At 31.9% G+C, this 23,117-nt stretch overlaps 1 pseudogene; it reads left to right on the top strand.

The window, feature by feature from the left end:
• Nucleotides 1–9,267: 9,267 nt before the first annotated feature.
• LOC128168296 (N-lysine methyltransferase KMT5A-like) lies at nt 9,268–23,028 on the top strand (annotated as a pseudogene).
• Nucleotides 23,029–23,117: the final 89 nt, after the last annotated feature.

Raw genomic sequence — 23,117 nt, 5'->3', positions numbered from 1 at the left:
CACTTAATTCAAGTGTCACGTTTTATAAAAAAAAAAAAAAGCAAAATTTACTTACAATGTATATTCATAATAAATTGGAAAAACACTTTTTATTCCCGAAACTTTGCAATTTTAAACATCATCTATAATAAAAAGGAAAATGATTCACTCTTCATTTGCATCTTTTAAAAATGTTTATTTCATAAATGGATGCCTTTAAATTAAAACATTTAATTTTCAAAGAATTTACAATTGACTATTATGATTTATGTTTCAGCTATATTTTAAAATATATTGTATAAATTGCAAAAAAAAAAAAAATTCTCTTTAAAGTAATATGAAACACTTTGTTACAAAAATCAGTTTAAAGAGTGATAATTATGATACAGAGATTCTTGTACTGTGACAATGCATGTCTAACGTATATTGTAGGAAAAGCAGTTGTAGAACAGGTTAAAAATATATGCTTGCAAAACAGCAAACTATACAAATCATACAGTATATCGAGTAGAAAAAAAAAGGTTTTTTGCAAGTCAATGGGTACCGAGATCTGTATATAAATGTTTGATATTTCATGAAAAGTCTCTTTTTTTTTTTTTAATTCTGAATGGTCATCTTGATCAATGCCCCGGGACAATAAAAATCAATTTGGGATCATGATATTATTGAAAATCTCATTTTTATAAACTATTTACACGTCATAAATTTTTTTAAGGTATTTAGAATTTGTTCTATGTGCTTGATTACCCAAGGCCAGGTCAGAAAGTTTCTCTTCGGAAAATCCTGCTTCTTAATCCTCTTTAGGGTTTTCCACTTGGAATATGTTGAAATGGTCAGGGAATGTCTTGAAATCAGATTCAGTTTTGCACTGTCTTTTGAAACTTATTCTGTATGACAGGAAATTAGGCTTTGCAAGACAATATACGGGTTTTATAGTCAAGCTTAAATCTTCATTTAAATAAAAATTTTCACATGAATAATAAAAAGCTGTTTATGTACTGTATCTAAGACACTGCCAAAAAATAAAAAAAGATAGTGTTTTCTAGGAACTTATTTCTAAAAATAAGTACAGGTTAATCCAAATCACAGTTAAGTACAAAATAACATGAATTGATTTCTGTAAGAACTTAATCAAGTTAAGATAAAGCAGTTCAATGTTTGAATTTAGTAAAAATCCAATGGGTGAACGATTTAGCGAGGTTTTTCAATACTCACTCTGCTACTTGCTTTATTTTTTCTACCCCCCCCCCCCCCAAAAAAAAAAAGAAGGAGGAGGAGGACAAATATCATTGACTAACTATGAGGTTTAGTTTATTGGTAAAAATAAATGGATGAGCTCGAGCATACAATCATTTACAAATGACAAAACTTATTGTCCAAGACTATTTCATGGATATTAAGTGATTCTGAAGAAGACCAATGCAACCAGTATACGCTTTGGAAACCTTAAATTTTCCGAAAACCCATTTGGTCTTGAAATGAATCATTTAAACGCAGAGAACAACACAATGCAGATGGATATCTGCATCCAATTTGTGCCAGTTTTAAAACATATGAAGTACAAAAAGATTGCAGCGCTACAGCATAAAACTGTACACCGGAACTGCCTCCCAGATTCCAGTATCTAAACGTACACGTACTGTACAGTGACACTCCACTAACTCGTGCCATTAATAATGTCACATTACAAGACACAGTCCCACTGCAAGCATACCATACAATAAAAATTTGTCGGATATTCAAAACAAAACTTTGTCTTAAAATCCTCATGATCGATATTACATACGGTTCATTCCCAAAACTGCACACTCATGGCATTTGTTGTTGTTGTCAGTAACAACTCGTTATGATATCATATGTTGGAAATTACAATTTCTCAAAGGTCTACAAAAGACATATTGAAATACGTTGGCAATTTGACAGTTATAGCAACACTAGCCTGAAGTTTTAGTCTACTGGCTGTCAGTAAAGAATCTACTCAGTGCTAAACGATGACAGAATTCCTGTCAAATTCATTTGATGGAGCCATGTAAGAATTGTTTAATATGTGTAGTAATATGATGGAAAAAAGTTTAATTCTATTGCTATGCTATAATACAAGCAGTAACATTTTGGAGGTATCTAAATGAATACTACATGCGTAATAGAACAAGATAAACTAAATCAAGGATGTAAAAAGCGACCGTAATTAGACATAAATCTGGTACTTTTTAAGGCTGAATTCTTAAGAACGTGACCGTAAGAGCGCATGTGCATTGCAGCAGAAATACTTCAAAAGTGTAGGACTAGATCATAAGAACTTTCGGAATATAAAGAGCAAACAAGCAACATTAATTTATGATTAATTAAGTAAATTAAATGTCGATTATACAGAATAACTGACAACCAAAAAAAAATAATTACCTTACAAATAATGATTTTGAACGTAGTATGTACATTTAAAGAGAATAAAATTACCATAATAAAGAAAATGGTTTAGAAGAACGCCTTATTCATACTGAACGAAGAACAATCAAGTATATAGAACAGCTAAGTTGTTCATAAACATATCAAGTCCGTGTCTTAAGATTCGCAGAACATTAGATTGTAGGGTATTAGTCCATGCGCTTTATATTCTGTATATTAAGCATCCCTAATAAACCCAATTTTAAAACTTTACGGTTATAATTACATGTATGTTGGTGAAATTTCGTGTAGTCATAAATGAAAACGTGTCCTTTACTTTAATTGGGGGAGGGGGGTTTACTAATAACTTGACAACAAAAAGGGACATTGTAAACAAGATAAGTGGATATCACCGGTATGATATCTAAAATCTAATTTTGCTGTTCACTCAAAAGCTTTATAGTTTCAAAGTAAAGATCAAAAACAATTTTTGATGTAGACCATCACGACTACCTTTGACTTTGCCTCCGTGTGGAGTCTATTGTAAAGATTTCAGATTTCTTTTAGCAATCATAAAACGGTTGTTGGTTGTGAGAGCTCAATCAATTGTATCTCTTTCTTTTTTTCATGGAAACAGCTATGAGGTCTTATTCATGTCTATTTCAAACAAAAAAGTTTCATTTTGTCTGAATTTAATGTGTTTTCACTTTATTATCATGTAATAACGCATTAATGCATGCAACTCTGTTTAAAGACGCTTGGTTTTTGCAATTGAAAAATAAAATTGAATTCAATTATTAACCGTATAGATATATCATTCTTTTATCAATGGAACTTTTATAATCGATGTTTACAAAAATAGTGTTTATTATTCTGTAAATACAAATGCAATACAACCTAGCCTTGATATCCTTTATCTGTCATATGCTATCTATTTAAAGATCCAAAAATAAACCCCCTTCACCTGAAAATACTTCAGACGAATATTCAATTCATTGCTGATATGCTGCAATAAAGCAATCAATGTTTTTAAGATTCCCCCAAGCTAGCCGGGGTATGTGTGACGTGACCTCTCAGTCAGGAGCAATGGCGAGTGAAATGTAAATATGAATGAACGCCCTCTATGACTCGGCTATAACAATGCTGTTTTTAAATGCATACCTGTGCTATGCAGACGTTGACATGCAAACCTGTCAGCGAGATAAATTTTTTAGCAAGGAACGGAAAGGGAGATATAGGTAGCATGTACTATTCTGCTTAGTTTGGAAATTAAAATGATAGATTATTGAATGAAAATACTTTCGAAATATTGGTGAAGGAAAAACTTTGGAAATCATTTTTTTCCATATTTTTGCACCATTTAATAGTATTTTTCACTCCTTGATATGCCTCTGTAAAATACCAAGGCCAGACTCTACGATTGGTTGTCTAGAGAGCCAATCAGAGAAGCGGTGCCCAGATTTTATTGATTTACTCGACCTAATTCTCAGACTTGGTATTGTTCTCAGGTAAACTATTGTTATAGGTTAATGAGGTCGAGTTGTCACAGCACTTTTCGGTACAGGTAAAGACAATAAGTAAATGCGTGTTATGTGAGAATTGCCATATATAGACATTGTGTTTTAACTTTTGAATCATTTGAAGCCATTATCATAACATCTCTAAAGTACAACGGTACGCCGATAGCTGATAAAATCGTGACATTACTAGTTTACACCTGACCGCACGTGTGGTTCTAGTTTTGCTGTTGTTTATTGCGTAAAAAGAATTAAAAAACAAATATATTTTAAAATCATCCAACCCTTAAAAATTAATACTATACCTGACATGCGTTTTGTTTTATTCAAACATGCTCTATTTGTCAGATCGAGTGATATGGTGCATAACATCAGATGTTTACATGTTGTAACAAATGAGCGATATCTTTTGTTTAGTACGTTTCCTTTATTCATGAAGTCATTACCAAAATATGTTTCTCCTTTCAATTATCGATTGCTTTCATCTCCTAGAGAAATAATCAAAGTCGTGTGCAGAACACAAATATATCACATGAGATATTGGTAATAAGCTGTCACTTATTTATTTCAAACTTAAATCCTGTTGATGAAAAAATGTACTCTGTTGTTTAGGGAATGTATTTAGTAAGCCCTAAAATGACTAGGTTACTATTTCAATGCATGTAAAATCCTACGGTGCTAATGATATAAAATTTGCATTTGTTTAATTTGTTCAAATTGTCTGGGAAGGAGACAAGTCATTTTTCATAGTCTTTATTTAAATTCTGATTCATTTTTCTGGAACTTCTTTTTGCTCGTCAGACTGTTTTTCTTCCACCTCACAACCCCGTTATGTCATTTTAAAGTTGTTATTTGTAAGAATTCGCGAAGGGCCAGTTAACAACATTTGATCATCCACACATAATTGCATTGCATGCACAGCAAATCAATATAGAATATAAAGGTTTAGACTATCCGAACAATATCTTATGGGTATTTATTCGTTCTTAAAAACAACTTGAATCATTGCTTGAAAGCGACAAGTATTTCGTGATAATTTGACGAATCTGTTTTATTTTCAAAACTTAAGTAGTGAAACGAATCGACGATTTGAAGAATATCGATTCTTCAATCATCAAATTAAAAGTCCTACAAGGAATATAACGTGATGTATTTTCAACCATGACTGTAAATGGGTTAAAACAGATCGAAAGGTGAACCGTCTAGAACTAGAAATACTGTACTGAACTGAAAAATAAGATATAAAGAACATACTTGAAAGACGCTAATCAGATTAGATATTTCTCTGTTGGTTAACATTTAAAATAAATGTAAAGCAAAATAAGATTTGCATTTGTTATAGATATTGTGTCAGAAATCAATAAAAAATAACAAAAATATATTTTAAATTTCATTGATGCAATGACATTGACCAAAGACAACACCGTTTGGGATTTTCTTAACCTTGCAAGGTTCAGTCTTGTTAACAAGATCACATTAATGACAAATGCTCGATTAAAATAGTTACAAAAGATCATCTTTCTCTTGCTGTTATTCAGGTTGGTAAATAATTAACAACTTGATTACTTTGTTGCTTTGATTTGTTCGTGAGTCATTTTGTTGATTACATTAGCAATCCCCTGCTATAGTGTAGCAACAGCTCGTTCAGTTCATCCTCTGATTGTGTTGCAAACAGAAGAAAGGACAAAAGAAGATCAAAGACCAATAGATCGTAAGCATTAACTTCGAATTCTTTCTCCGTGCTCATGAAAAAAACTCTGAAATAGATACATTACCTGTACATTTGTTTGGGTGGATTTTTGCTTATTTTGTTGCACCGAAATAAAACAATCATTCAGTACGTTCCAGTCGCCATAAATGATATCGGAAACGTTTCCACTCGCTTTTTAGTGAACTTCAAATATTAACAGGAGACTGCGACCAACACCATTTTATTGAGTTTATAACTTTATAACGACACACAACACGTCTTTTTGGTCTTTCACAGAAACAACATTCTATCAATAAAATTTGTCACCAAAACTGAATGTTGTGTTGTCGTTTTTTTTTTTATCGCCAAGGAAAAATATTAAATTAATTACAGGAATGGGGCCGGTAAAAATGAACCTGAATCCATCGCTTATATAGATACAAAGATAACTTAACTATTCTGTAACATTTTGTAACATTAAGTAACCATAGGGCCTACACTTGATTCCATTTTAAGTTAAGCAACTGAACAAACATGCAATGTGTTCAAACTTACATGAACTTCTTCAAAATAATGATTATATATAAAAAGTTAAAGTATGTGCAAAAAATATAGATTAATCATTCATAAAAATCATTCACTTTTTAAAAGCAACTAAGTTTCTGAAATTCTGAGAAAAGCATAGCTATCATTTCCACCTTACTCTATTTAACACTGATCCATAGGGTTTCTTTTAAGTTAAACATCTTTCTTAAATTTTTATAGAGAATTGTTGTTATTCACTCACTATTAATAAAAATACGATATTTTTTAATGTAGACTTGAAGTGAAATTATTTCATAAAATGAGAACAGGGTTACAGAAGGGGTAGAACATTCAATAATACTATATGTAATAAAGAGTATTGGTTTCTTCTCTTTGTATAATCAACTGAACTAATGAGTATCATACAATTTTAACATTAACACGCACACAATCTTTCTACTCGACCGTATTAGTAATTAATTCATAACAGCAACTAACAAGTAAACCTTATTTGTAATGCGGGGAAACTCTTCGATATGAAAATATAACATTAGTTCAACCTTTCTATACAAATAATTAGACTACAGTATGCTACTATAAAAACGACATTGCTTTTTATGTATTTAGTCAAACTGTATTGAAAAAGCCCGCATTCAATATGAGAAAAAATCCAGACTATTTACTTTGTGCACGTGTGTGTGTGTGTGTGTGTGTGTGTGTGTGTGTGTGTGTGTGTGTGTGTGTGTGTGTGTGTGTGTGTGTGTGTGTGTGTGTGTGCGTTTGTATCATGCCGACACCTACGACATGTACTAGTTTACACACGTGCAACTTACTACATTTTCAAAACCTACGACACAAATCCGTGTAGTAAGTTTGCAGAACCCCGTAAATCGGGTTTTTCGACCATGATTTACCCAGAAAATACAAAATTATAAAAAGTGTGAGTTTCCGGTTTACACATGAATTTTGTTACACACGATATCGAGTCTTAATGGGGATGTTACACACTTTGCCCCCTTGCCACATTTGCGCATGCGCAAATTCAACTTCCTATGGAAATAATGGAAACGCAAAAGAAGGTACGATCACTTATTTCTTTCATGAAAAATTAATCTTTTGTTGATTTTTACACCAATTTTCTATCGAATAAATCATTCTAGATCATTTGTTTAAATGCGACATCTGATTTTTCGTTATTCTGCAGCTAAATTAAGGAAAATTTACATGTCTTTGTGTGTGTCACCTCATAAAGTTGTAGATGGTTAAGATGGTTTTCTTTTACGTTTAACTGGGTTTAATTTCGGTAGTAGTCAAACACATGTAGTGTGTGCTTTTTCTAATTTGTGTTTTAAATAATCATTTATTTCATTACAATTTTAGTATACCATTGAAATTTTTGATAAACCCTCAAAAAGTTAGAATTTCCTCTAGACTTTAACAAGTTGCATGTAGCACAATCGAGAATTATGTGCCTCCTGCATGTTCTTCTAAACATTTTAGGGGTTTTAATTGTGAAAATGTGTTGTTATTAGTTCGGGTAATTAAAGAATAATGAAGAAAAAATTAACATTAACTTGGAACTTTTCAAATTTAGACTCTCTACAGTATATACTTTTTATCAAGAGGAGAAAAATATGGATTTCCTCAAGGGGGTCAACAATTTTTCATAGGCCTTAACTGGGGAATCTTTTAATTATATTCTCTTTTGGAATTCACAACAAACAATTAATCATGAAGAAATAAACATTATGTTTCTTAACTTTCAAATTTACACCCAACACATTTTATCCAAAATAAAGAAATATTTTCTGTTCAACGGCTTTAATAGTATTGTGGAGTTTCTTAGCAAAGTTCTCTTCAATCAATCAAGAAAAATTAGCAAATTGTTGCTTTATATTAATCACATATTAATTCTTTCATTAAATTACACCCTCATGAGAAAACTCTAAGTTTCAATTTAATGCCCCCCAAAAAATCAGTACGGTAAATCACTTATAAAAACCCTTTAATTTCATGAGCTTAATTTTTGCACCATAATTTACTCTTCCTTGCATTAAAACAAAGAAATGATTATTAGAATAATTATTAGGAAAAATCCTATTATTATTTACATAAACACCCATGGGGAAACCCAAACTTTTCATTTTAACGTTAAAAAATCAGTAATGTTAAACCCTTTATCCTTAATGACATTAATACAAAGTAATAATCAGTATTAGTTTAAGGGAAAGGCTCATTTACAAATTGCACCCCAAAGGAAAAACCGTGTTTTTCATTTTAATGTTAAAAATCAGTATTAAATTGAAAACACCTTTTATCCTTTTTTTTTAAAAATCCTATTATCATAAACTATGACCCATATATGAGGAAACACATTATTTTCTTTTTATCGTTGAAAGATCTGACAGGTATAGTTAAACATTTAGGAAACCACATGCATCTTTCAGGACCAGAATGTACACCCTAATTCCCCCTAATGACATTATTACAAACAAATAATCAGCATTAGTTTGAGGAAAACCCTTTTATTAAGAATTACACCCCCATAAGGAAACCAATAATTTTTAATTTAATGTTTAAAATTTAATACATGCAGTAAATCACTTAGAAAACTCTCTAAATCTTTTTTTTTATTATTATTATTATCATTTGCACCCTTATTTATCTTTCATTACATTGATACAAAGAAATAGTTCTAATAAGTTTAAGGAAAGATCCTATATGTAGATATATATGAAGTTTGATCCCCATGAGGAAACTCATTTTTTTTTCATTTTAAAATTTAATAAATCATTATAAAAACAATACCCCCCCCCCCCAAATCTTTCGGGATCAATTTTTACACCATATTCATCCTTATAATTAATGACATCAATGCAAACTTGTAAAACAAAAACAAAAAACCTACAAGAGAGCTAAATAAATACTGAATCTTGTAAACACTCTCCAAAAGTAAAAAAAAAATCTTTAACAAGGTAATTATTTAAACAATTTTACTCTGCTTCATTTTCAAATTCATTGAAGTTTACCTCTATTTTTTTTTAAATTGAAGTTTATTGATTTGAGTGCCTGTAATACATATGAGAACAATTCTTTGTATACGAGTTGACCTGTATACGAATTGGTCTGTGTATGACTTGACCTGACAGTGTTACGACATATCCGGTAAAAAAAATGTCACAAAACAACCCCTCCATGCTGCATGCTTTAAACGAATTACTACAGCCCCCCAAAAAGGAAAAGAAGCTACGTAAGAACTGTAAGTCGTTTGAATAATTAGTGACAATCTTGTAGGAGAAGTTGAACGCGTGAACAAGTGTAGAACCTCTCTGCGTTTCGTCAGCATGTGGATGTGTTTAACAGCTGCACTTGTAATGTAACGTGATCAAGTCCAGCACAATCTCCTAATTTAGCTACATAGCTTGGTTATAACACTTTTTTTTTTAAAAACTGACATTTTAAATAACATTTCTTTTTTTCTTGTATTATTTTCATAAAATTATTTTTCTAAATAAATGAGAAATGTTTGGAACATATTAGTATGATTTTGATCAACGAAATCGATGCAATGCAATGATAAACAATAATTATTACCGTCGATTGACTAGATAGAATGGTCTATTCTTAAAATGACACATGTCCAACTAACCCGGTTAAATGATAGAATTTGTGCCCTTTACCAGTTTACTGTATTTCTTAGTAGCAAATGAAAAAAGAAATATCTCGGTTGTATCTTGCCTATATTTTCATTTGATTGGTCTCAAATACCTACAATGTTGCTCATTTATAATCCCATTTTACCACATAAACGGTTTTGGCAATGAAATCACTGGTCGCCATGTTAATGATAAAATCCGAGATATTTCGAGTGCAAAATGGCAGGCAAATTCAAACAGAGACACTTTTTGCCTCTGCTGGGGTTTGAACCAGGGTCCTCTGGCATGCCAGTCAAGCACTCTACCGAGCGAGATAAAGGGTTAACCCACTAGCCAGAGCTAGTAGGAATGCAATATACCTGACTCTACCACAGATATATTATCAAAATGCCTTTGTATGACCCATTATATTAATAATGAATATTTTGTGGACTTAATTACATATGCATTTTCAAAAAGGTTTGTAATATAAATGCTGTGTTTTACCCCTGCAGATTGTTTTTAACAGACTTAAAGTCGATGCGAAGCAGATCCGCTTTGCAGCTGCTACATTGCAAGTATATGGGACGAATTCTTACTGTGACCTGAGCGTAGCCTGGTCACGGTAAGATTATTCTTTCTATAGATTGACCAGTACTGAATAGGGTATAGATTTGGCGGTGCTTTAAATGTTCCTGGGTGTTGTTTTGAAATCTTTTTTTTCTTTGGCTGATGTACGCTATATTATTGCTGATAGTAATGCAATATTGCTTTATTTAGAATTTTGTCCTAAAAACTTATATTGGAAGCTATTTTACCATTTACGAATAAATCAGTAAGTTCTGAATAGCATAGCTGTTTCCATGGAAATCGAATGCAGATAAAAAGTTTTCGCCCTATTTAAACACCATCAATTGAACCTATTGAAAAAGAGGTTTGATGCATACCAACCAGCTATTGGCAATTCTTTTAACCTATACAGTTAATTTAATTTGCATGGATTTAACAAACAAGATCACTATAACAATACTTTAGACTACATGTAGTTTCTAAATTCTAATATCTTGTCGGAGTACAGTTGCCGCACCTCCATTTATCATTACTGTGGTTCAATATGATTTATTTAAGACTTAGTAAGAAAATTTAATGAATTCCAGAATTATTGTTTTAATCTATTTCTTCATATAATCCTGAAACAGACAAAAACAAATTGAGTTTTTGGAATTTGTAAAATGGCAGCTTAATAAGATTTTTCATCCTTCTGCATTTTTTAAAATTTATATCCTGCATGCTTATATGGGTATGTAAGAATAATACCAAAACAACTTTTGATAGAAGAAATCTTGTTACATGTGAAAATATAAGGCGTCAACAGACTATTTTATGCACATAATAACGTTGCAATGACCTGGCAAAGCAAAAGTTTAATATTGGTTGACTAATGTAAGACTGTAGTATTGAATACGTACATGTATATGACCGCAAAAAATGAAACTACTGCAAAATTTAAACAAGCTTTATAAGTGTATTATATTAAAGGTAATGATTTTTTCTCCAACTTTTATTTCCATAACTATTTGCTATTCAACATATGAACTATTCGGAACTGGTCAACGACTGTATGAATAAAATTAAAGATTTACTATAAATTACAAAAGAGGTAGCCTAGGGGACATTTACTTTTAAGTTGAAGTTTCTGACTAGCTTAATAATAATTCGGATGCTAAAAAGTTAAAGTCAAGTGAAGAAAAAGAGTAAAAATAGATATCAAAAACAGTTTCTGTGGTTAAGGAATAAGGTGCACCATCCAGTTTTTAATCTATCTTTCTATAGACTATCAGATGATGAATCAAATTGCCTTAAAAATAAGCCCCTTTCTGAGTTTCACATCACTTTATAGCAAGATACAGGAATGCCTATTGGGGGCAGTCTGCAGAAATCCAACCCAGAATATTGGTAACAAAAAACACTAAATTCCTCTCTGACACAAACACATAAAACTATTTCAGGGGGAGGGGATTGTAGCAGCTCATCTCATGACTTGAGGGTGGTACATTTAAAGGAAAAATTCAAATTCTAGATGGGGAGGGGGTGGTATATCTGGATGGAACAATGCATATAAAAAATGGCAGGTGAATAAACAAGGATGTTTTGCAAATAGGGCACATGTTGAAACATTAGATTGAAGTCATCATGGTAATACATGTAATTCATGAATTGTTCATGTCTAGTTGTCTATTTCTTGAACACCCAGCTAGCTACATGTACATCATTTTGACTATGTCTGTGGTTATCTGAATCTAAGATCAAGCAAGAGGAGATTTGATATTAGTATTGACCCAAATTGTTGTTTTAAAAATTACAAGAGCCTTTTTTATTTATATTACAGAGATAAAACAAATACATACATGTATGGAGAACTCTCTCGGTATAGTGTGCGCATGATGTATGAGTTGTCTAATTGTATGGTCTAATTTCAATTTGGTTGGACTGACAATTTATGAATATGAGCATTTTTACTTTCTAATTTTCTGTCTAAAATGTTAATCAATTAAACCTTAAAATGAGTTGTTTAATCTGCACAATTCTCATCTGGTTTAAGGTTGAGGCTGACTTTAGTTTGCATGGTTCATGTTTTTGTGCATTCTGATCGAGTAAAATACAGTGTTTTTCAACCTTTTATGATTTTTATATAGATATAGACATTTATTAAATTGAACACAATAAACACATGATAAACAATTTTTTTTCAACAATTTTTCTGTGGTTTGGTAGGTGAGCATTGCCGTTGATCTTGCTTTATATGTCGACATTATGATAAAATGAAGCTAGGAAAAAAGAAAAAGTAAAAATCGTAACCCTTTGAAATTGTATACACTAAATGATGGCGACCGTATCTCCAGGGTTATTTTGCTTCATTTTGAATGAATCCATCATAGCAATTAATCTACATTTGTAATACATGTACCCAAAATACATGTATATAGCAAAATTTATCAACTGTTCATATTTTGAGATGACCCTCACTTAAACTAGATGGTTGAATTTAGTATTTTTTACATATAAGGTACAAAATGATATTGCTAATCGCGATATCACAATTCAAAGAAAATCTCTATTGTAGTATTTTTTTAAATCTGCTACGAAGTGCGGAAAATGAAAATTCTCTAAATATTCCTATAGAAAAATATACCTGTATTTTGAGATTGCCCCCAAAAAGAACCAGATGGTTGCTTTTTCTTTTTTTTTAAACTAGAGCTGATGTAAATTACATATGGTTAAAAATAAAGAGGTTTTCTAATGGGTTTTTTTTATGCACCCCCCCCCCCCCTCCCCAATCGACCAGCTTAAATTATACTTGAGTTCAGGAAATCAGGGACATATACATGTATGTACACTCAGGTGCCAGAAGTGGGTCAATTTATTTTTTCTTTTCACCATATATTAATTGAAATTTTTTTTTTTTTAGAATTGTTAAAATGAAACCCTTTGACCATGTACATTGAAAAGACTTGGATTGATACATTAAGAATTTTTCTAGCTCTTTTTGCATCTTATTTGAATATTTTTCCAACCTTCTATTACTGAAATTTAATATAAACAGTTCAAAGTAAGATTTTTCGGCTCATACATCAGTGTTGAGTTTGAAATATTCAAATTTTACAAATGAGTTGTCAAAAACTAATGTACGACAACAAGTGGAAATTGAATCTACTATGCTGGAAATCAATATCAACTTCTTCAAAATCTGACCAATAATCTGACCTGAAAACCTTTTAAAAAAAAGTCTTGTTTTCGATGAAATATATAGGGAAAAACAAAAAATTGACATACTTTTGGCGCATTAGTGGACAATCATGTAATAATGCCTGATATTCATGGTCTGTGTGTTGCCTCTTTACCAATCTTGTGCAGTAAGATTCAATTGAATAACATATACATTATTTTATACATGTGAATCAACCCACCTTGTGTAATGAGTTTTCTTGCAACCAACATTTACCATGGTTGGTTGCATTGCCAACAATTTTATATATTTCATATGCACATGTAGTGTCAATTTTCTTGCCAATATAATATATATTTCCTAGACACTTATAGCAAGTTTCCCAATTACACCAGTATAAATTCACCTCACAGATGTAGTGAGTTTCATTGCCAATTAATGTACATTCCTACACACATGTAGTGAGTTTCTTGTCCATATTCATTTAAATTACCACACACATGTAGTGAGTTTCCTTGTCCATATTCATTTAAATTACCACACACATGTAGTGAGTTTCCTTGTCTATATTCATTTAAATTACCACACACATGTAGTGAGTTTCCTTGTCTATATTCATTTAAATTACCACACACATGTAGTGAGTTTCCTTGTCCATATTCATTTAAATTACCATGCACACACATGTAGTGAGTTTCATTGCCAATATACAGGTAACTCTCAATGGCTCGAACTTTGATTGGATCGAAGTTCTTGATTGCTGGAAGTGAGTCTAGGGTCCCGATTTTTTCCCCTATATAACTAAGCAAATTTACTATTGATTTCTCAAACTCTTGATCTCTCGAAAACCCTAGCTTGATCTCTCTAGGTCAAACTGCAGTCCCGTTCGTAATCTATAGTTTCTTACTCTCGATACCTCAAAGTCTCCGTGTATCTCCAAGCGCTATACCTAAATAACACCTTAGACGCGGGACTTGTGTCACGAGTTGTTTGTTCAGGCGGCACTTGTCCTGCAAGGTGATAATTGTTTGATGACTGACTATACCAATACCTAATCTATAATTATCACAACCGTTTTACGATAATTTGGAGACGCAATGAAAATGAGAAATTAATTGAGATGAAACGATAATATTGAGCCGGCATGGTCAAATTTTAGAATTATAAAACTGTTAAAAGTATGCTTATCAGCATCATTGTCATTGTAATGATTATATTGCTGAACAAGTTCTTACAGCTGGTGAAGGACCCTTACGGTGGGAACAATGGGTGATACTCAGTAAATAATTATCACATTTATGACATGTTAATCGTCTCGCACTCCAGTAGTACTGAGCAATTTGGTCTTAATATGATGCATAAAATAAATAATTATTATGAATTTATTCAATAGTTGTTTGAATTTAGTTTTAAAAACATCCAGTTCTGTATATTTTACTGAAAAGAAAACGTTGTTTAAGCATGAGCGTAAGATTAATCATAAATCCGGTAAGACTAATTTTAAAACCCATTGGTCAACCCAGAAAATTCCGAACTCTTGAAAACTCGAACTCTTGAAACTTCAAAGTTTTTCCTTGGACCCATGGACTTCCAGCTATCGAGAGTTACCTGTACAATCCTACACACATGTAGTGAGTCTCCTTGTCCATATTCATTTAAATTACCACACACATGTAGTGAGTTTCATTGCAAATATACCTTTCCACACACATGTGGTGAGTCTCCTTGTCCATATTCATTTAAATTACCACACACATGTAGTGAGTTTCCTTGTCCATATACATTTCCACACACATCATGTACATGTATAGTGATTTTCACTGAATTGGATTTCATGTGATAAATCAATAGTCAGCATGAGGTGATAATGATAATAATAATTAAGGTGAAAAGTTAATAATTATCCACCTTATATACATTTAGTATAATATCTCATAACTCACATTAATGAAGTATGGCATCTCATATAACTCACATTTTAATTTGTATTGGCATTCATGTACAACTTCTTCTTTTTTCTAGCTTATGTAAGTTATAAAGCAGTCAACTAAAAAGATGGCAGCTTATTCAAGGGGGAAAATTGCAGTAAGTGAAATTTTTAACATTGTACATACGTCAGTTGAACTTTTAAGGTATATTTCAAACAACAGTACATGTGTATCGAATACCATTGATATGTTAAAGTTATTTGGGTGTGCATATCTCTCATTCTTTAAGTAAACATTTTACCGGTGATATCTCAAATTCTCATATTTAGATGTTTATTCTTGTTTTTGCTTAGTGTGACATATTGAAGTTTTCTATAATTGTCATACAGTCACAATATATGCTCAAATTGTTTTATCAGCAATTTGAACAAAATCAGTTGCTCGGTCTGTTTTGTTTGTAAGCGAAATTATCACAACAGAAAAGTGAATTAATCAATGGTTTTATCAAATTTATGATAATAAAAAAAACAATGCGGCAGTATTAAGTATTACAGTCCCTTAAACCATCTACTTTCCCATTTTTTCGTGCATTCACCATGCGCTCACCGTGCAATCACCGTGCGCTCACCGTGCACTCACGGTGCGTTCACTTGCACTCTTCACTCTGCTCCTTTTGTGCACACCGTTCAGAAAGCCCTCATTGTGCATTCACCTTTGTTCACTTATCGTTCACCGTTCACTTACCGTTCGAATTCAGTCCGTTTTCATTCATTTTCATTCGGAACTTCAAAAATGAAAGAATCGATCTCAGCAAAATGAGGAAAAAAACCTTGCGTTAAGGTGAAAGGAAACTAATATTACACATAAAGCATCATTTTAATTAGAATTTAATCCGTGGAATTTAAAGTACACATTCTTGAGCAGGTCTGTTTTTTGCTGTTGTTGTTTTTTATCACTCTCCTAAACAGGCATTTTTTTTGTTGATCCGAAAATGGCTTAAGTATGCAGTTACTGTGAAAATTTTATGTTACACAATACAGCGATAAATTGATACACAAATAATATTTAATGATTCATTTTAAGATAGTCAGTCCAGTCGTTTAAAAACAGAAGAATTCAAACAACTAACGATTCGACACATATATATATATATATATATATAAATATAAGAAACAGACATTGTATTTGTGTATTTTTCACGATTCAAATAATAATTCCTTCGATTCCAAATCACAAACATATCCATGTTCGACAATAAACTGTCTTACTGAACAGATCAACTCAAGATAGTAAGCATAAATGCGTGTTAATTTATAGATTTACAATGAAGATAGTAAGCATAAATGCGTGTTAATTTATAGATTTACAATGGTTTTATGTATTATTTAGACATTTTTATCATTACATTACTCGATTATTTGTTGATAAAATTAATATTATGGTCTTAAATTTGGTTTTATTTAACTGTTATTCCTAAGCATGCATTAATGGTATGGTATAACTTTAAAGATAATACAGGATAGATATTATTTGCAGGATAGTCGATAGGATAGGACTGTTTTGTCAAATTTCAAGATAGCAGCACTGTACGTGTAGTTTATTAGCATGTTTTTCCTGATTTCCGTCAAAATACAATGTAAGGATAACCATCGAGACACTCCGAATAAATCGTTCATGTTGCGTTCACATATCGTTCACCGTTCATCGTTCAGCGCTTCATGTGCACTCTGCCTTCGCTCATCGTTCACCTTTCATTAGCGTTCACCAGATTCCGTTCAGCGTGTGCTTATAATGTAGAATGTTTCAGGGACTGTTTGTGTAAAATTAGCATTCTAATTTATGTATGTAATATATCTTTTTTATGTATGCACAGTGTCAGCTGGCTCTACATTAACTGTTTTACCTTCTTGTCAATTCGGACAAGTGATTATGACCGTGTGCATTATATAAGTAATATTAATAAAGTTTTTATTTTGATCTTGAAATAGTTGAAAAGGAGTTTGCAAACCAAAATGGAAGGCCTTAAGATAATTTGATTTTAAAATCAATGTGATATAGTTTAAAAGACAGATTTTGCATATTTTGAAATTAAACTTTTTTCTAATGAGTAATTTATTTATGTGCTAGAAACAACGAATAAGCCCTAAAAGAGAGGCAGAATTTATGTGTCGTTCTGGACTGGACTGTGATGCAATAAAAGTTGAATTGATCAACAGAAGAATTGGTGAGTTGATACACATCTATTACTACTATACATTAAAATAAAAGACTCGAATTTTTGGGCTTTAATATCGAGAAATCAGAAGAGAACTGTCTTTTCTTCTTTATTTTTTAAACATCATTGGTATTTGAAGATTACCAGTTTGTTTTTATTTTTTCTCAATCAAGCTTCGCTTATTAATAATCAACTAAAATTCCTTATAAAAATCCGGAATCATCTGGATTTTTTTTATTCTACAATCTTGCGCATGTGCATTCCATTCACGGTAAATCACGGGAGGCTCTTTATTAAGTTTATGTTTCCACAATACCACACTTGCATGGATAAACTCAGAAACGATAATACACATATGTTTAAATTTTCATTGAAAATTTGCTATATCCTGAGAGTTTGAATGTCAACATGTTGTGTAAACTCGAAGTGAGTAAAAAACATTGGTAAAAAAGTGTTGAATTCTTCATTAATATGAATTGAATTTTTAGAAGAAAGGTATTTACAGCCTCAAAATGGTTTGTTATGAATAATTTGACTGTTAATCACAATGCAGCTTCAATAATTTTCTCCAAAACCGTTTCGAAGCGATTATGCAATTTTTTGCTACATTACGGGTATATGAGATGCATTTCAACTGTGGTGAAGGCCTGTCCCGAGACACAGTTAGATTATTCTAACTAAGCAGAGTGTATAGTGAATTTAATAGCATTATTGTAGGCTTAAAGCTTGGTTATGTAAATATGGTGTGTCGATGTATCTATTTCTTGAATGTCCGATATCATATGCAATATGTCAAACCGTGCATGCACGGGTCAGAGTCTAGTGTAATAGAAAATAGTATCATTTCTTTGTTTTTATGTACCAATCTACTCAGTTTCACACATTTGTTTCCCTTGATTATGCAGATCCTTAAATGAAAAATGTCATTAGTTTCTGGAACAATTTTAGCCCCTTGCATTTGATAATCACAATTATACAAATAATTCCATAATAAAAGGCATTTATAAATAAATTAAGTTTTGTACATGATTTGTGAACACACTGTACAATCATGTAATGCAAAATATTCACCAATATTTTTTTTCTTATTATAAGGATATAGGGTTTTTGCAACTCAAAATTTTCCAAAAGGAAGCTTTTTGGTAGAATATGTTGGAGAGAGAATTGTGCCCAAGGAAGCAGAAGAAAGAGAAAAGAAGTGCAAAATAAAACATACTAGTTAATATGTTTTACTTTAAGTGGAATGGTCTGAAGTGGTAAGCAAATATAATATATTTATTGTGATTGTTATGAGAGAGAGAGAGAGAGAGAGAGAGAGAGAGAGAGAGAGAGAGAGAGAGAGAGATACAATTGTTTTATTTACCTATTTTAGTTTTTTTGTAGTACAACTTTTTCTGGTTCTTATGAGAATGTGAAATTGATATCCATATACAGTTTACTAGATGCTGGTAATTGTACAATTTAGGTCAGATTTTGATGAGAGAAAATTAATTAGAATTTAATAAAAAAAAATTGTGTTTGAATATTCTCACCACCCTGGCAATTTGTTTTTAGAAATTGCAGTGTTTGCGGCAGGTTATGAGTTCTGAGAATTGGCAAAAAACCATTGTTACGTACATTTCAACTAAATATGGAGATGAAAATGATATCCTGTATAACTATTTGCACTTTATAAAGGAAAGTAAAGTGAGCATGAGATAAAAAGTTTTATACAATGATTAGGTATTTTCTATTACCATGATTACACTATAATTCAGTGAATAAATCATTCTGACATCTTTGCTTGATGACTAAAATAACACCATACATACGTAACAGGATTGGAAATATAATGACGGCCAAACAGAGATTTGAACCAGGGCATCCAGAATCACTAGATATGTACTCTACCAACTGAGCTATATATAGCCACCGATGATCAAACCAGTCCCACTTTCACACATATATGTGTAAATTCATTTTCATTAAATACCAGGTGCAACCCTGCAAAAATCTATAAAATTGCTTTTTTTGATTGTAGCATTGATGCAACTAACACTGAAAGAAAGGGGAAGTATATAAAGGACGAGGAAGTGTTATGCGCCTTTTGGTTACCGAGAATTATCCAAGGCTCTGCCTCTTTGCAAATAGAGATATTAAAGCTGGAGAAGAGTTAAGATATGATTATTGGGAAGCCAACCTACCTTGGCGACAAGTATGTGACAATTTTAATAATTGTTCATGTGTTAATGTGATTTAAATGTCAAAAGGATTTCAAAAAAAAAATGCACATGGTTTAACATTTCAAATTGTTTTTTACAACAAGAATTAGTATAATCAGTGAATCAATTAATTTTTAACCTGTATAATATTGAGTTTACTGCGCGAGAGTACATGTAGTTCAGAACTGCACAGTAATAAATACGATATAATTTAATAATAAATTGTTACAACTATTGTTCTCTTTAAGATTCACCTGATGATAATCCATTTGATGATAACCCATTTGATGTCAACCAGGACAGTGAGGAGAACAATGAAGGTTACTTTTACTTAATGTTTCTAGTGTTCATTTTGATTTGATACATGTACATGTATTAAAATGTATTTAATATTTATGTGTAACATATGTCATAACAAATACTGGTACACATTTCCTGCACATGTGGTGAATTTCCTTTCCATTTTGAATGCATTTCCCACACATATGAGTGAATTTCTTCGCCAGTGTACATTTACTACACATGTAGTGAGTTTCCTTGTCCATATTCATTTAAATTACCACACACATGTAGTGAGTTTCCTTGTCCATATTCATTTAAATTACCACACACATGTAGTGAGTTTCCTTGCCAATATACATTTCCACACACATGTAGTAAATTTCCTTGTCCATATTCATTTAAATTAACTTTTTCAGTGTTTTTGCTTGTGATAACATATGTTGTTATACTTTCATGTTAAATACTGAAATCGGATTGGTTAAGACGCAGTTAATAATATTTACTATTACCCTCAGCGTTAGCAACGCACTTGGCAACGGGTAACATTAAAAAATGTTATATGCGCGAAAATTATGCGCATACGGTTCGCTGTAGAATTCAAGTTATTCCTATATAAAAGCAGTAAAATTTTCTTAAAAATTTTAAAAAAGACATTCAGTATAACAAAATAAATAGTGCCTGTTTGGGAGGATAACAGTTGAAATTGACACCCCTCGAAAACCATTGTCAACCTCCGCTTCGCGTCGGTTGACAATGGTTTTCTCGGGGTGTCAATTTCAACTGTTACCCTCCCAAACAGGCACTATTTATATAATAACACAATTGATTTTGTACTATACAGTCCATTAAATTCAAATAACGTATGATTTGGGCGCAAGCAGGGTTTGCTTATTTATATTCAAATATTTAATTGTACAACTGCTGGAAATTGTCAAATCCATTATAAAGCCCGTCGAGCTTCATTGGATTTGATCATGCCCCAACCAAAATTATCACCCCATAATACATGTACTGAAAGAATGATTCCTTATTCCTTAATAACTACCACACACATGTAGTGAGTTTCCTTGCCAATATACATTATCTTCACACACGTAGTGAGTTTTCTTTTCAATATACATTAATCATGCACATTTAAAAAGCAGACTTTGATGAAATTGATTTCGCTGACAAAGGTGTGTTTATAAATCATGTTTTTATTTTCTGTCTATTCCCCAAGAATTTTCAAGGCTGTTCATTGATGTGTCTTTTCTTCAATATAGAAACTATTGATACTGAAACAGAGAGTGAAAAAGAAGTTGATAATGATTCCAACACTGCATCCCCTATGGAAGGTACTTTTCATTCAGTTGATTAGATCCAGATCTTTTTTAATATTCCAGAGTTAGGTAGCCTATTAAAGTAGAAGGTATTGCAACAAATGTTTCAAATATAAGTAGGGTGTGCACTGTTCAACCTGCCAACTGTGCAATCCCGTACAGTGGACATTCTGACCTCATACTTGTATTTTATTCCCAATTTTTTTTTCTAATGTATCTAGGATAAAACACTACACTGTAAGTTTCATAACCTGAGGTTTTATTTGGTCAAAGTACTTTAAGTAATTCAACACATTACATAATGTACATGCACAGTAATTGCTTGTTGGCTAGGTTACCGGTACAAAGATGTCCTATAAGGTTAAAAGTTATGGTCGTTTTAGAGCATAGTTAACTACATTTTCTAGTTAATAGTAAATAGTGTATGCTGTGTAATTTCATACCTTTTGTGCTACTTGAGGTGAATTTTTATCGAGATGTAATTAACATTGTATATTGTATTGCAGTTCCATGTAAAAGTAAAAAGCTAAGCACAGAGAGATCATCATGCCCACCCCATGCAAAACCTGAGGCTCAAGGACAAGGTATTATCTTTGATTATATAAATTTAAAACTTTTTACGGACACCACCTGCCAGTTGCCATTAGTGACAGTAACTGAATTGCATATAAATTAGGTATTGTAGATTCAAGTTTGTTCAAATTATGGTCCCTGGGGGTAGGGTGGGGCTACAATGGGGGATAAATTATATATAGAGAAAATCTTTAAAAATCTTTTTCTCAAAACTATTAGGCCAGAAAAGCTCAAATTAAAATGGAAGCATCCTCAGGTAGTGTAGATCCAAGTTTGTTCAAATCATAGTCCCCGGGGGGTAGGGTGGGGCCACAATTGGAAGATCAAGTTTTACATAGGAATATATAGAGAAAATCTTTAAAAATCTTCTTTTTTAAGACTATTAAAAGTATTTGGCCAGAAAGGCTTAAACTTGTGTAGAGGCATCCTTGGGTAACTATGTAAATTCAAGTTTGCGAAATCACAGTCCCTAGTGGTAGGGCGGGGCCGTGATGGCGGTTTGGATTTTTACATAGGAATATATAGAGAAAATCTTTTAAAATATTCTGGGAAAGTTTTCGGTCCTAAACTCAGTACTTAGTGTGAAAGCACGGGTTATGCAGATTTAAGTCTGATGAAACCCTGATTCCATAACGAAAAGTGGTGCCACAAAATGGGGGGGGGGCTATTTAGGAATAGAGAAAAATCTTCTTACAAGTACAACAACAAAAGGGGCTTGGTATTTACCAAAAATAAAGAGGTGGATAAAAATTGGCAGATTTTCAAGTTTTTACTGTACTTAGTTGTCAAGATATTTTGATACTGTTATGCTAATTTGATCAGAATTAAGGCAACTGTTGCTCAGGTGAGCGATGTGGCCCCTGGGCCTCTTGTTTAAATTCTTGGATACAATGAATGAATGAATATCTTTTTACTATATTTCATACAGTTTTAACATTCAAAGGAAGGATACCAATTTTTGAATAAAGACTATACATTTGGGCTGAAGAACAAATAACCTTAATGACAAAAATATGATAAAGATACAGCAATTTTAAAATAATAAAATCTTATTTTTTTCACAGCCAGTGTTCAACGTCACAAATGGACTGCTGTAGAAAGGCATCCTTGGAGCGACAGTTTAATAACTTTATCAAACTAG

The sequence above is a fragment of the Crassostrea angulata genome, chromosome 1 (genome assembly GCF_025612915.1).
Source record: "Crassostrea angulata isolate pt1a10 chromosome 1, ASM2561291v2, whole genome shotgun sequence".
NCBI lineage: Eukaryota > Metazoa > Mollusca > Bivalvia > Ostreida > Ostreidae > Magallana > Magallana angulata.
This window is presented reverse-complemented; position numbering and strand designations above follow the sequence as displayed.